This window comes from Perca fluviatilis, chromosome 19 (genome assembly GCF_010015445.1).
Source record: "Perca fluviatilis chromosome 19, GENO_Pfluv_1.0, whole genome shotgun sequence".
Taxonomy (NCBI): domain Eukaryota; kingdom Metazoa; phylum Chordata; class Actinopteri; order Perciformes; family Percidae; genus Perca; species Perca fluviatilis.
The window spans coordinates 17,091,496-17,108,718 of NC_053130.1; the positions used below are offsets into that span (position 1 = coordinate 17,091,496).

Below are 17,223 nucleotides of genomic sequence, written 5' to 3' on the forward strand. Positions count from 1 at the left end.
AGATTGAAGTGATATTTTTTTGCAGGATTTCAATAGTTTTCAAAGAGGAAATCTGGAACCATACCCCGTTTACATTTTAAAGGCCTACACTATATCTGTATGTTATTTTAAGAATGAGCCTCCATAACTGTTGGGGTTGTAACATGCAGGTGAGGGACTTTAGTGCCTGTGTGTATAATATGTAGCTACAGTATGTGTGTGCAGCAGGTGTTAAATCAAATCATGTGCTGAAGACCTCTGTCAGCAACCACTACATTAGCCTCTAATACATTTCATGGTGTTTACAAGATGCCTGGGCTTCAGGAACATCTGCTGGAATTGGCATGGCTTCCTGGATTTCCCATGGGTGAAGAGACAGCAAGTGATTGTGTGTTTGTGTGTGTGTATGCATGTGTGTGCCAACAGTTTGCTGATATGAGTGGATAGAACGGACTTGGCACCACCTCCTTTAATGCTGACCTTCTGACCTTTCCTCGCAGGTTGTGGATGACTAAAGGATTGCACATAGATTCTGCATGGTGCGATATCCTGTCGGTCCTGAGTCAAACTCAAACATTTCCTAATTAAAATTGGATTCTTCTCTTCCAAGATGCAAATCCAGTGTTTAATCTTTAATGTGATTATTTAACTTGAAATCAGTGAGAGTCTAACCAAGTTAAACACGTAAAAACTGGGAATTTAAGAGCAGAGTTCTGGTCCTGCACTGTACGGACATTCATGTCTGCTCACATGATGACTGAATGAACCCGAATATGGCACAGAAATATACTACAGGTATGCATATAAATAACTTGTTCAAACATGGATGAACCAAAAAATGCGCAAAGCCTTGAGTCTTCACTTAAAAGTTTATTTTACTTGGCAATCTATTCAACAGATGCACAAAAATGGCAGAGACATTGAGATAAAGCACTTGATTAATCAAAGCCGTTTTGAAACAGTTTATCAAGATAAATAGAAGATTTTATCCAAGACTGATAAAAGAGAAGATAAGAGAACATTCCCCTGGCGAGCTCCAGCCCCACTGGGTGCACCTCTAGGTGTGAGAAAGGATCCACAGAAATGCTATTAAAGTCAAAGCAGATGATCCTTCTCACATTGATGTTACAAAAGCACTGTTCTGATACAGTACATTTGAACATATGTGCAAAAGTGCACTTTAAACATTGCATTAAAACATCTTTCTTCAGAAAAGTTAGCCTGCAAGAAAAACATGCTAACATATGACCTAAAAACAACAACCATGCAGCCGATTTAGACTTAAGTGAACAATAGGGTAACATAATACACCAGATCGCACCAACATACATTTAAATGCAAGAGTGATAAATTGGAACAGTAGCTTACCATAAATACCTCTTTGCGATTAACAACATCTCTTAGATCATTATTACCTAATCCTCCAGCCCACAATAGTGACTAACATACACACACATGCACATACACGTGCTCTGGGGCAATCGCATGGTAAGTGTGCAAGGTATATTGCTGATAATCTGTTCATAATCACTGCTTCACAGTCCTAAGAGCAAATATAAACTCATATGCTAATACACTAGTGTAACTATGTAAGTACATTTTTCAGAGCGTTAAAGGAGCCAGTAGTCTCTGACGTTTCTTTCGATGCTGAAGGCAATGCATCAGGTACTGTTGGCTATTGAGCATCAGCCAATCAGTTCCTGATGCAGTATCATCCACATCAGAAAGCTCTTCCTTCACCCCGGCATCAGTGCAGGGGCAACAAAAGCTGAATAGTTCACATCACATATTGATCCTTTCGCAATATCTCTTAACGGTGAGATGAATGATACAAAAATAACCCAAACTCCTAAAAACAAGCCATTATTATTAATATTCTTTTCATGCTACCATAATTCAATAGCCAATACTGTACAGTACACATCACTGTAAGTCAAGATGGCAGCAGAAGCATCTGGAAAGTGAATTCATGCAAATTCAAAATGGGCATGCATTATGAAAGAGCTGCAAGAGATGAGGCTGCACTTCAAAAGACTGTCGAAAAGAAATTTTTTAAAAGTGGGGAAGGGGGATGCGTGAGGAGGCTAAGTAGACAGAGAGGGTGTCTGTGAAACGCGCTTGTGTAATTGCAGTGACATCTTCATTGAGAGCCCTCCATCTCTTTCCTGTGTGCTCCAAAGGGCGTCGCTGACGCCGGTCGATGGGGAGAGCAGCCGAGGCGCTGTGTTTAGCATAATCCCAGAGGCCATTGTGAGAGCAGCTAGTGAACGACTCACAGTTGCCAGCTGAGATTTCACCAAAACACAGCAGAACACAAGGAGAAGGGGATGAGACAGAAAAAGCAGAGGTGGAGGAGGGGTAAGAGTGGGAAAAGGACTCAGGCTAGAGACAAGAAGGTTGGTAGTAGAAATGAAGAAAAAAATGCAGATGTTTCAAATATTACATTACGTGGAATTTGAAGAGTAATATTGTAGGTATAGTGCTGTGTTGTCTGGGGTGGCAGGATGGTTGTATGATCAGGGTGGTGGTGATCTGTGGTGAGCATGCAGCTTGCACAGCATCAAAGAGGCAAAGTATAAAGTGTGAAACATGTTTTCTTCCAGGTGGACTGCACCTGTTGGCCTTTATTCAGGACTGTAATTCAATAACCCACCCCTTTTTCTTCTTTTAAACAACCAACTGTTTTGACTTAATAGTAATAGTGAGGCATAAAAAGATTAATCAAAAGTGTCATAGCAACATATCTTCTATTGTGCAATGGTAATTACCTCAAACAAGAGCATTAAAATCCTCTTGAATCACCGTTTCACCGAGGCAGACAGTTTTTGAGCCGACCTTTGGTAAACAATTTGGTCTCCCAACATGTTGCAGAAAACACTAAAATGAAAAATGTAATGTATTGCAATGGCAAAGAATTCGTCATAGGTTCTCTGATTTGTGATACAAAGATTGGAGATGAAACAAGGTTTGTATTATGGAGGTTTTTTTTTAAGGCATATTAGACAAACTGCAGAATCTCTCCAGGTGATTGTGAGAATTTAAAGCACCATCACAGTTGCCTGCAGAGATTACTCAGTCAGCCCCTATTTATCTTCACTCGTGCACCGTCTCACTCACACACACACACACACACACACACACACACACACACACACACACACACACACACACACACACACACACACACACACACACACACACACACACGCTGTGTTGTAGTGGGTATGTTCTTATATACATAAAAGTAATTGGCAGCAGACGGTTAACACTGATCAGGATAAATTCCCAGCTTTGACCCCTCCAACCCCCCTCACCGTTCCAAAATGTCCTGTGTTACCATGGTGACAAGGCCAAGGCACGTGCCTCCCATTGTTGAGCTGTATCCTCCAGGATCAGCCGCACAACCAGTTAGAGGTCAGATGTCACCGAGGCCTCTCACTCAGGTCACCACTCACCAGCTTTCAGCCTTTGACCCCAACAAACACTAAAACAAATTGAGAGATGGGGGAGAGAGGGGAGGACGAGATGTCAAAATTAAACATATTTACTCAGTTATTCTATTCACATGATAGTTTAGGATATTGTGAAAAATGTATGTATCTGTTGTGTTTCGGGCATTTTGAGTGCAGATTAGCAGTGTAGTCCTGTGGGCAATGTAGAGTATGGTTGAGAATCATGCCGCATGTTACAGTATGTCTCCCTCTTGTGGTGAAGTATGATGCTTTGAAAATGACAAATTTTATGTGGACTTGATTCAAAGTGTGGCACAAAAATGCAGAATATGGGGCGTCCTGGTGGCCAAGGGTTTAAGACTAATACCATATAACCACAACAACCCCGGTTTGATTCTAGTCTAATGGCTTTGTCCCATGTTGTCCCCCTTTCTTTTCCAATGTTTCTTGTCTACAGCTACACTGTAAACTATCTACTTAAGGGCAAAATGCCAGGAAAAAGGCATTGTCTTATTAATGGTGAGATTTGTTGCACTGGTGTATCAAAAGGATGAGACACTGAATGGCCTTTTATTCTTGAGCTTTTTTATACAGCCACTATATGCTGGATTCTAACAAAACACAATTGTTTATGTAAACATGTTTTATGTCCACATATTCATTATGGTCATGCACACATCTGGCTGAAAAAGCCTCTTGACCCAACCTTATTGTGTTGATTAACAAAACACTATCAGCTTTTGCAGTTTAAAGGACCAGATCAGATATATGTCCGCACATTTTGGAAAGTCTTTAGCCAGAGGTGCCATCTTTTCCATTGAGCCACGATGCATGTTGGGATATTCAGGTCATCGAGTTGCAAAGTGTTGCTCACACGTTAACAAAAGAAAAATCTTAAGTTTATTAAACGGAACAGGCTGACAGTCCACACTTTGTTAGGCAGTGAATGAACAGAGTGGTTTTGACAGGCCTAACCTCTTAAGCTTCGGGTCCCACTGAGCTCGGCACAGCTAGAGCTAAATGCCATCTGTCCCAACATCATGAGGCCCCCCCAACCTGACCCCCAACACTTTAGCATAAAATTCATGCAATGCTGCTATTAAGGCAGAATATAAGATTATTCTACTCATTTGATATTATCTCACCTCCCAGGTTAAATGCTTTGCAAACAATAGCTGTGCTTGTAATCCAAATAATTTGATTTTAAGAACATGCAAAACAGCTTTCATTTAAAAAAAGTCGCTGTGGATGTATTTTTATTTAACATGTTTAAGTTTTTGTATATCTCTTTCTGCCTACACCTGTCTTTAGAGTTGACTAGCCCTGCAGTTAAACCTGGAAATAAAGAGCAGAACGGCCAGAGCACTGAAAGGTGAGGGAGAAAAGATGAAGGATGAAATGGTCAATTTAAGCTGATACTGGGGACCCCTGAATAGTGTCTTTGCTTTACTAGGACTACGAATAACTTCTCCTTAACAAAATAAGAAAGTAAAGTGTTGTGTTTTTTTAAGTTTTAATGTTGCAAATAATTCTACTCAAACTTAATATTTTACCATTTATGGCTTTAGGTAAGGACATAGCATGGGAAGGTCAAGACCCTGTTGCACATTGGCCTGACACTGACAACCTATTCAAACCACAACTCATTGTTTTCTTCAATTAGTCTCTCACTGTGACTCATCAATGGCTATTTCAAATTCAGTTTTAAACAATTTCGTTTTACGCTTTACTGACTTCCACATAGAGCACTGAACAATAAAATAATGATATCACCATATGAACTTTAGTCTCCATCATTCCACAGTGTTGTCTTCTCCGTTAGCTGTCATCTAATGTTAGAGCAAAAAACGACCTTTGTGCCCAGTAGCTTTAGCACTTCATTAAGGCCCTGGACCTTCGCTGTACAAGCAATTGTCTTCCTCTAACAAAAAGACTGACGCATTGTATCAGTTGGAGGTAAATTTATCAAAGGAGGCTGATACAATGGACAGAGCAGCCCAAATTATAAAACAGGCCTGTAAGGGGCCTCCTGGTGAGCCATATTGTACTGTTTGTTTATGGTTCAGTTTGGATTGAATGACATGTGGTGAGATTAAGATAGAAACAAGTGTGTTAGAGTAAATACAGATAAATGTAGATGTACAATGTATGCGTTAATGAGATGAATTGTATTTGTGGATACGAGGCCATGCTAAGAAACACAGGCAACCCGTCAACCTCTTAGAGGTGCATACTGGCCAAAAACAATTGGGATCTCCATGAACTGATGTGACATGTGTATTTGTTCCAGCCTTTCCGTTGGAGGAGCCCTACTGTAGAGGTGAAAGAAAAAAGAGAGTGAGAGAAAGAGGGATAGTAGGATGAGGAGGGGGTACAACGAGGTCTTTGGCAGAGTAAAAGGCATTAACTGCAACAGTTAAAGCTATTTATGCCAAATATAAGGGAAATATAAGGGAAATGAGATATAATGTGTATTATATAAAACTAAAGTGAACATGTTTCATTGTTTCAGTGATTAGTCTTGTGTCAAATTCCCCTCAATGGTTTTTGTCACTGTTCATGTGCGTTTATACATCAGAATTACTTATCTTTAGAGATGCAACGACTGGTTGATTGTTCGATTAGTTTGCGGACAGAAAATTCAACAGCAACTATTTTGATAACGGTTAAAGTCACATTTTAAGCAAAAACACCAAACATTCTCTGGTTTTAGCCTCTCCAATGTGAGGATTTGTTGTTTTCCTTTTATTTCACAGTAAACTGATTATCTTTGGTTTTTGACTGTTGGTCAGACAAGACAAGATATTTAATGACATCATATTGGACATTTTTCAATATTTCAAAAATATTTTTGACATTTTACAGACCAAGTGATTAATTGAGAAAGTTGTAGCCCTACTGATCTTACCTATACAAAAAAGGGTAAGATTCTGCTGGCAGCCAAACACCCCATTTAGACTAAATACTTCATTTCATATAAAACACTTACGTACTGTGGAGACCAGTTTTGATTTGCCATTTGTTCGGTGTGGGACTGGCTGCTATTTAGCCCCTGCACTGCAGTCTCAGATGAGATGGGCCGATAGCACATCAGCCTACTGACTGTCCTGACCATATTTACATCCCATCTCAGTTATTGGACACATCATTCCTACACACATCTCTACAATCTCATATCACACACACACACACACACACACACACACACACACACACACACACACGCGGCTGACTACAATTATAATTTCATATGCCCCAGTGTATCAGCCACCCGAGCAATTTTCTGCCATTTAAATGTGAATTTATGTCTCATTTAAATGAGCGGGGAGTCGATTTAGGCCCACTGGAGGACTGGCCTTTTCCCAGGGAGCATTCTGTTATTGGCCTCTAGTCATTTCAAGGTCCCTGTTCATCACCTTGATTTAACAGACGGTACCAGCACAGAATGAGGCTGCGCCATCTTATCAACCTCTCTCCTTACCTAAATACAGTATCACCAAATCTTACATAAAGTACCAACTCATTTTTACAAAGCTTAGTAGGGAACAATAGAACGGCAACTCTAAGCATCTCCCCCAAAAGAATATCACCCCTATGTTCTTAAACATGGGCCACATCTATAAAATAGTTCCCTGGATGGAACTTAAAGGTAATCAGTTCCTGTGGTATGAATATTTCTTAATCGTCAAAATACACAGAGCAAAAAGGTGATTATGCACAATTAAATTGCATTTATCGTTATGATAAACTTGCCTTATAAATGTAATGGGAACACTTGGAGATTACACTGTAGCAAAAGGTATCACTTTTTAAAATGTTAAGTCATGTTTAAGAATAGACCACAAAAAAAAAGTTTCTCTAATGAGGTCTTCTCTGCTCCTCTCTGAGCTGAAAGAAAAACACCACAGTTCTAATAGTGTGCTATTGTACGATTGTGTGGGTGAATTACTGTATGAAGGCGTTCCCAATGTTAGCACATGGCTCACCTCGGGCTACAGAGATCTATACTTTCAAACTTATAGACCCCAACATAAGCAGACGGAACTTCATTCATATCTGTTTTTTTATAACTACTCAATTATGGGATCCTGGTTAAGTCATTACTTAGGTGCGTAGTTTCACAGTTATTGAACAAGGCTGAAGGATTATTTTATATTTCTTTAAATGGCATATTTTCAATCATGAGGATAAAACCCTTGACAAAGCATTCTAATTAGTGCATGTTTGACAGGGTCAATTATTGGCTGTTTTATTGGCCGCATCACAACATAGCAAGCAGTAATATGTGACCTTTACAAAGAGCATTTCTTGACAACTCGGGCACCGCATCACTTCAGTTAGACCCTATCAGAGGGCAGGTTTCCTTCTGCATTCATTGTGGGAAAAAACATCTGTATGTTGTCTTTTTTTAAGATAATGTTTTGGGCATTTTAGGCCTTTAATTGACAGGACAGCTGAAAGGAGACAGGGGGAATGACATGCAGCAAAGGGCCGCAGTCGAACCCGGACCCGCTGCGTCGTGGAGTAAACCTCTATATATGGGCGCCCGCTCTACCAACTGAGCTATATGGGCGCCACTGTAGGTTGTCTACCCCCTTCACAATACTGCTAAACATGTCATTCCTTTAATGAACTTTTCTCTATTTATTTTCTACTACTCTATACATTTTAAGTGGCCGCAGTAGAATTAAAAGATAGTTTCCACACTTAACAGAGTCAGAATATATTACACCTATTTGAAAGGTTTTAACTCTATTTAAGTATATGGTGTGCTTTTTTCCACACTAAGTAAGTTAGTCACTGTTGTAGTTCAGGGGACAAATATGAAGTGAACCTTTCAGCTGATCAAACTATGTCTGAAAGACAAGACCTTGACTGCATAATCGATCACCTCCTCTTATCAGAACAATAACCAGCCCACCTGCTGATTATCACACGCGCTCTCCAAAACCGTCGCCAGTATTGCAAAATGCACAGAGCCCTCAGCATACTGGCCCTCATGTCTTATCCAAAGCCCAAGGTCTTTACGCTCGTTTATCAAATACAGCTGGCTTTTGCACATACCATAGAGCTCTAGTTAATTTGATAGTGTCCTTGCTTAGTTTCATGAAATGTGTTGTTAAATTTAGAGTTTTCTATTGACTTTTGTGAGACAATATAAAATAATAAAAGGGAAAATACAAGGCATAGGAAAAATGTGCCTATTGACCACATTGGTTAAACATAAGGATAAAAAAGAAACGGGCAGTTCATATGGGGGTGAGGCGCATGCAGAGCTTTTTAACAACTGACATCAGGTATATGCAGGGAAACAAGATGTCAAGCAGGCATGGAGAAGCATTGCTGTGAGGCTAATAAAAGGCTTACAGTAGTTGCAGCAAGGGAAGGGCCTTTAATAACATATGTTGTACTCACACCGTTATTTTAAGAGAGTGTGAAAGCCACGGACATTACAGGCTTATCCTTGTGAACATTTTACTGCAACTAGAGAATCCAAAGCTGATAGAAAAACAGCGTATGTTGGGCTGATTTATAAGTTACACCATAAAATGTCACCTTTGGTCATAGTTTAAAAAGACATGGCACCACACAAATGTGTTGCTTGAGTTACTGTGCAGGGTAAGGACAAAGTACAAAAAAATGCTGTTTTGCAGGTAAAGTGCTGTGTAATTCCAGCCCAGAGAAAGGACTTGAGGGACCAGGAAAAGAGCAATGCGGCTCACCATGCATTTGTGATTGATGGTCTCTGTCTGTGCAATAGCTGACTGAGCAACATGTACATCTCTCTTATTCACACACTTAATGGCATGCACACATCCTATAGTGTGCTCAGTCTAACATATATGCACCACAACCCATATGTGTACAGTAATGTGCATGTGGAGCCTCCCAGTAATACACATCAGGACCGTTATTGTGGCTCATTTGGTGGAAGGAACATACCATGTAGCCTAACTACGACACCCTCGTTCGGAGTCCGACCTGGGATCTTTGTCGAATGTCTTCTTTCATCCCCTGCTCCCTCCCATTGCTTCTTTCTCCCATCATGGTACACTGTTGAATCAAAAAGAAAAAAAAAACAGGCGACAACAGTCTTTAATTTTTAAAATCCTTCAGGAATGTGCATAACATACATATTGTTGTACTCTTGTTATATTTAATTGTAATATGGATCACCAATACTGCATACTGTATGAGCATATTTTCCCCCCAATGCTTAATCCTGTCACGTCTCTGTTGTCTGGTGCCAAGACATGTCTGGTCTGGCTTTTGGCCAGGCTGGGCTGGTCGCCACCACGGCCCCAGCAGCCTAGCAGGCAGGCCTAGCCTAATGCTGACACATCGCTAACATCAGCCAGGGAAAGGAGACCTCTGAGAGATGCTGAAACATCAGCACAGCACCATTTCAGATGCACTTTCTCATCTGCAGTAGAATTTTAGAAAATGTCACACTATCATTGTGGGACATTATTTTAATAACATCCCCTTTAAAGGCTGAATAATTACATGTATTTTAAGACACCTGCGAGGCCTAGACGATGTACATTGGCACAAAATTGTGCCAATGCACTAAGAAGGCCACACCCCTACAAATAAACCTTTGATCGTTCACATAAAGCCATCATAAACAACGACTACTATTTTTCCCTATCAAGAAAAACAGCTCAAAATATTGATATAGTCCTTGTTTTCAGCAGTTCACATTCAATGCGGCATGGTATTAAGGGTGTAGCATGCACGAGCAACAACACACATATAACAGATAACCAGTCTATGTATGTAAATTGGTACATTAGTGGTTCAAATTAGTTATATTCAAAAAAATCATCTATCAAATCAGTGTTTTTTTAGCATTAACAAACATTTAAGGCATTCATAAAAAATATAACAGAACAGCTGATTCCTGCAAAGAGTATAGGTTTTCTTTTTTACAGGCATTTTGGGGAAAATCGACTGATCAGCATTACCATTTAATAAAGTGGATGGCATTACGAACATTAATCAGGATAATAATGTCTGCATAATGTGTGTTACATTTACACAATGAAATATAATTTTGTATAACCCGGAAACAAAAACTGACACTACCCAGCCTCTTCACCATAGCGATGTTATGTTTGTTCACATGTATACGATCATAATGGCTGCCCTTTGTGTTTGGCAAGCTATGTAAATGAGATTGGCAGAAGGGAGCATGTGTCATCGATATGCGCAAATATAACCAGGAGTGCCACTGATTGATGATGCAAACCTTCTCCCTATATCCTTGTTTGTGACCTCTGACTTCTCATCTCTCGAGGGATTAAACTTATTACCCTTTGACTCGTGTGACCTCTGATGTGAAAGGAGCTAGATTGAAGGATGACCACAGCTCAGGTCCTATTGGCCGCTCTCTGACCAAACTATGGCCAGAGGGCTGACCGTCCAAACCCTACAGGGATGTGACCCTGGCCCTGCCACACGCTCTGTGGATAATACTATTAACAGGTCAATACAAAGGGGGGGAGATCCTTTAACCTAAAGGATGAGCAGAAGACCGGGATGGGGGGAGATATTGTGGAAGTAACAGATTTGCAGGATGGATTTGGAGGTTGTTTGTCCGGTCTGTTTGAACAAATGGCCACCAATTTGATTTCCAAACAGGGATGTAACGACCTGGACAAATTTTTAAAACTACTGATAGACAATAAGAGTAGCGCTGTCCTAAAAACTTTTTAGTCATTTACAGAATGTACGGTCATTATTGTGTCCTGAACAAACACACAAAAACCAGGAAAGTGAGCCAAATGTCTTATTAATTTAAGAAATTCTAGACAAAACAAAGTAATGCAAGCATTTTAGCTTAGTCATGCTTTTAAATATGTCCCATAAAATAGAAGGGATGTTAATTGTAGACTTGAAACTAATTTAAAATGTAAGATTATGTTGCACATAGAAATAAAATATCTATAGTAAGTATTTGTATTAATATAGTAAGAGGAGTGCTGCTCCTGTACCTCTATCTCTAGTATCAGCAGAAGAGGGGTGTATTGGGTGTCCGCCAATACAGCACGTTACATGCAAGACATGTGCTCTTCCTCCCTCCCTCATTCATTCCCTCCCTCTGTCCCTCCCTCACTCACTCCACATTATAGGATTATTAGCCATTTTCGCTGCCATCTCCCTTATTTCTCTCTAACAAAGCATATAATCTGGTTTGCCTTTGACTAATTAAGTTTTGTGAAACACAAATCTACTTTTTTTTTGATAAAAAGACAAACAATATGCAGCTTGGCCACAACTCAACTTATATATTTTTTTAATTGTATTTTATTTGTTACTGTAACAAATTCTGGGCAATGTGACAACCATTAACTACTTACAATTCACATTTCCAACTCTTTCACACTCACCATCATCACTATAACACACGAAAAACCGCAACACTTCGCTTTTATTGTAAAAATGCTGCCATGTATTTCTACTAGACTTGATTTGACTAAAAGCCTCTACTCAAACATCATGAATACGCATATAGAGAGTGTACACAGAGCATTCATAATGCGCTTTGTCTCTCTCCACCCTTAAGAGTTGAGCGGCAATAAAAAATAATATAATGCAAGGCTAAATAATCCAACAAACAGCCAAAGCCATGACCCCCATACAATTTGTTTTGAAAAAGGCATTACAGTACACGATGATAAAATAAAATTGAGCTGAAACACATGTAGCTAAGAGAATCCACTCTACTAAAGTTGTCAGACCTGCGGCTACAGTAGAGCTTGTAAACAACCATGCAAGCATGCATTCAGTCTCACACAAACGCACATGCAATCTCACATAAGCACATAAGAAACAGAGGCTTACAGATTACTCAATCTCAACAATGAATAAGGAAATCTTTGAGCGAAGGAGAAACAGCAAACCAAAAAAAAAATTACGAAAGAATTGGGATAAATGGCAGAAAGGAGAAAGAAACAAATGGAAATAGTACCTTTTAAAGCATCTATGTGATGAGAGATGGGTGGGACACCTGCAGAACCTTACATGGTCTATCCAAAGCTCTTTAGCGACTGCTCCCTCACGGAGCAGAGTATGTGTATGAGCCAGAGAGAGAGTGTGTGTGTGTATGTGTGTGTCAGTGGCTGAGGGAGGGGATCCTACCCCTCCTCCTTACGACTGTGCCTCCTTAACAGGATGGAGGGGTAGGTGGGGCCACTGCAATAAAGCAAACACACACACACACACATTTTTCTATGGTTGTTATGTCCTCGCTTCTCTTGCTCTTTCCCGCCTCCACACTTCCATCTTTCTGTCTCTTTCCAAGACTTGCTCTCATCCTCCTTCCCTCGTAGATTTGCTCTCATTCTTCTTGCTTCACACTTCCTTCTCAATCTCAGTTTGTCTGCAAGGGTCTTACACTCCCTCTACCTTTCATCTCCCACCCCTCCCTACCCCTTGCCCCTATCCCTTCCTCTCTGACTGTACGGTTATATTAACATGCTCCCATTAATCTGGAGAGGAGAGGGGCATATGCTGTTTCTGGCTGGTGGTCCACAACCTGCTAAACTCCTAGTGTGTGTATGTGTGTTGTGTGTGCGCGTCCCGTCGGTCTCATAATACTACAGTGCTAAGATTAAGCGGGACAGTCAGAGAGCATGGTGTGTTTGAGAGATGAAAAGAGGAGGGACAGCGGGAAAAGGAGAGGAGCGGTGACACGATCAACAGCAGTGAAGCACACTTTTTTTAACCTTTTATAGTTGTTCTTGCTCTGGGTCTCTGTGCCACCACCCCTCCTCTCTACTCATCCGGCCACTAAACACAAATCCCATCTGATACGGAGTAGCCATCCCTACATAAATCATTCCCTTATTCCATTGGCCACACGTTACATTGAAAGTATTGATTCCCCCACCCCCCGCCGCAGCACTGATTGCAAGGAAACCCTTCACAACGGTCCACAAACAGGAAGTGGAAAAACAAACCACGGGTGTGTTTTGATTGACCACAATGGCGGATCCCGAAGCTTTGGTCACAACACTGAACTGATCTATGCTCTGCTGCACATAGCACACGTTACAGAAACCCCAAGACAGCATGTAAAATACAAAAATAGCAGGTAAAGCACAAAAAAAAAAAATCTGTAAATGAGCAGTTCATAATGCTATTTGCAGCCACATTATCCTCAAAACATTATGTATTCAATATTTCCAAATCTGCTATCAGTCCACAAAGATTATCTTATATTTAGCTGTACCCACATTAAAAAATAAATAGTTTTGGGGCTTTTTAAAACAGTAAAGTAGAGTAAACAGCAAACATTTCAAAGGTTAATAATAGCAAATTAAACTCTTAAGGTTTTAAATGAACCTTAGATTAGATGTCCTTAGATTAAAACTGACCATAACAAGAGAAAACGCTACTGTTACCATGACAGCACAGCTGAGGATACTTTGAACTCTGACCTTAAACTCCTGCCTGTGCTCTGAAGCGGTGACCAAACCCAGGGTCAATCAAAAAGAAGGTCAGCAGGGGTCAAATGGTAATGACCCCTCTCTGGTTACGTGACCACACCGTATCAGCCTCTCCCAAGTAGCATCCAAGCATCATTCATCCTAATCAGAGCTGTGCACCTTCCAGGAGTACGGGATGAAGCTGCCTCTATAATGAGATATGAAAGATCAAGAGCAAAATATGAAACAAGAAAACGATGATGAAGCTTAACAAGAGATGAAGCATTTCAAATTGTGTATTTCAATCCATTCATACAGGACATTTATATATTAACACCTCAATGTAATTGGTAGCAGTTTTGTATTAACTTCAAGTATTCCTTTAGGAGCGACTTTGATAAAATATGTTATTTCGCAATGATGTACTATAACTTTGACAAAGTGATCGTGGTTGGAGTTATACATCTCAACACATGGCATACACTGAAAGGCCTGACTAGTTACTGTAGGTGAGAAGCATCAGAGAACTTATAAAGAATGGTGTAATATTCAATAGCAACAATTTAAGAAAGGATGACACAGTCTTGGGGTAAAGAAACTGGGTTGGACGAGAAGGGTGAAAGACAGATGAAGGGGTGGAGGGACTGATCAGAGGGGTGCCAGACACAAAGAGTCCAGGCCATGGCCGGTGGCACGCGATGGGCAGATTAACCAGCGTTTCCTCCCCTAACTGAAGAATTAGGACACCTGACTGAGTCCCGCCAATGGCAGTCAGCCAAGGATTTGGGGAGGGGGGGGGGGGCAAGCGGGGGCTCGCCTTTCAACACTCAGGCTCTTCAACAACACAAAGAGGGGTGGGGTGGTGTTCGTATGGAGAAGAAATAGGGGTTGATGGGCTGGTGGCTTGGAGTTGGGAGGGGGGCTACAAGCCTTACCCCTCACCATCTGCTGCCCAGGCTAAGTGAGGACAGGGGTAGGGCCAGAGTGCGGAGTAAAGTATTTGAGCGCGTGCACAGAAAATACACGTGTATCTGCATGCACGCACCTGTTAGTGTGTCAGTGGGTGGGTGAGTGGCAGATGGACAGGGCATTCTCCTGGCACCAGAGCTTCAATGTTAGTCATCCTATGTTAAGGAGTATCCCCCTTCCCCCACATTGCTGACCCCTGCCAACTAATCCACAGTGCCAGCTAATTCTTTATGTTTTGCTCAGTTTGATTAAGACATCCATGATTAGGGACATTATGTGTTTGTGTGTGTGAGTGTGCATGTGCATGTGTGTGTGTGTCGCTTATCCATGAGGCTGTTTACTGTAATCAAAGCTGAACAGACATGGCCCCTTTTGCCCCCACACCACTTAGCAATACAGTATCTGCTATTTTAACTGAGACATTTTATCAAAGTTAGTTTTTTCATTTCCTTCTCTTTTACAGTACGAGTGATGCAAAAAATCTGGTAAAGAAAGAAAACTGAAATAGTACTAGATCAATTATATCAAATATCTATATACCCCACTGCTGCCCCAAACAAACTACACCCTCTCACATCCTCATACATGTGACACAATTTCCCCTCTGCGCTGTGTTTATCTGCATATTATCAGTGAGCTGTCTATTTCACCCTGTAAAAAAAGGGGGTCAGAGCAGCAGACAGTTCAGTCTTGCTGGGCAGTAATCTGAAAATGCCTGTAATCCTCCATGCAGAGCCCTTCTGGAGACCGTGGTTGCAGTGTGGAGAGGTGTAGTCTTGTCTCCGTTTAACAGCCATTTGTCTGACCAAGCTTGACACGCAACCAGAGCTTTACAGCTGCCAGGACACACTGAGAGATGAGGCACAGTAAAGCTGCCCCAGTCACTCACTGAAATAATTATGCCATTTTTCACCCTATACAATACAGCGTGAGTGCAGGTCACTGCACTTATTCAACTCAGTGTTAGAACAAGTGGCATATCTGGGAGCCAATGAAATCCCTGGTTCATGAACAAATACAGGGTGTGGACAGTAGCCTATATTAATAAGCACCATTTCTGAAACACACTCAAACACTGTTTAGTGATAACGGTTTACTTGGCGACACCAGCAGCAATCAGAATATCAGTCAGTGTTTAGGCATTTTATACTTCTTTTGAGTAAGTACACGTGAATCTTCCCAAGGGATTTCAGTAACGATGAAGTGGCACTGAAAGTCCTAAAATAAATAGCTAACAGTTGGTGCATCTTTACAATTCCAACATTGACAATCTGCACTGGGGCAAAAAATATGGAACTTTAGGGTGCCTTAACAGTTACCTAAAATGTTGAACTTGCCTTGGGTTCAGACTCTTGAGTGGAAAACACATGGTTTACTGTCAGCAGTGTCGCTTCTCTTGCACACTGTACGTCCCAGCTGCATTTCCAGGATAGCTAGTTAGCTAGCTAGTTAGTTAGTTTATTCCTGCGAAAAATCTAAATTGCTAAACTGCCATCAAGCTAGAGCAGCAGGTGGAGAACATGTAGGCTTAACGTATGTTAATTGACTGAAAAATACATAAATATAATTTTAGTACCTATGTTAGTATGGGAATAACACTTAAAATTATTATTTTTTAGAAACATACAGCAATGTAGACATGATAAAACATCATCCAGCACAGGTGTGACTGTGACCCATTTGATCATGATTGGCACATTCAGTGGTTGAATGTGCCAATCATGATCAAATTACAAATTACAAAAATAAGCTACTTTAATATCAAAATAGAACTATAAAAATATAAACAAAGAAAATGTGCACTCTGCCAATTCTTTTAGAAGTCACTTAATTAAACTGAGGAGGTCACCTGTGTGGAATAAAGGGATTTTACTTAAGGTCCAACAGCTGGTTAGCACATTTCCTGGCAAAAACTACATTATGAAACCAAAGGAACATTCTAAGCCATTACATAACAAGACTGAAAAGTCGGGGAAATTACAAAATTCCCAGGGCATAGCCCTTAAAATAGGAATAACGAATACCACTGCTGTAAATCTGACTTGAGCAGGCCGTCCTCAAACCATTTTAGTCCGCGTGACAAAGGCACTTGTGTGGCAGGCCACCACAAGGCCTACTGCAGAGGGGGCTACAAGATCATCATACTAAATGCAATATTTAGTGTAAACACGGTGTAGGCCTAATGGTAGCAGCACCCTGCTGTGAGAATGCTTCTCTGCAGCAGGCCCTAAGGGCTTGTGAAGGTAGAGGGTCAAATAAATGCAGCAAAATACAGAAAGATCCTGGAGGAAGAACTGCTTCAGTCTGTAAAACTGCCAGAATTATTTACTAACAAGACAACTATCTCAAACATAAAGCCAATTGAGAGTCCAGTCTGCAATCTGTTTGAA

General features: G+C 40.7%; 1 long non-coding RNA gene across 2 annotated transcripts; it reads right to left on the reverse strand.

Moving 5' to 3' along the window:
- Positions 1-836: 836 nt before the first annotated feature.
- On the reverse strand, positions 837-12,515 carry LOC120548226. 2 transcript variants are annotated; one of them, XR_005637157.1, is made up of 4 exons: positions 12,406-12,515; positions 9,375-9,485; positions 3,294-3,463; positions 837-2,856 (listed from the first exon to the last, which is right to left on the reverse strand). It is a non-coding gene; the product is annotated as an uncharacterized LOC120548226 (long non-coding RNA). The 2 variants fall into 2 exon arrangements; XR_005637156.1 differs by having other exon boundaries at positions 837-3,463.
- Positions 12,516-17,223: the final 4,708 nt, after the last annotated feature.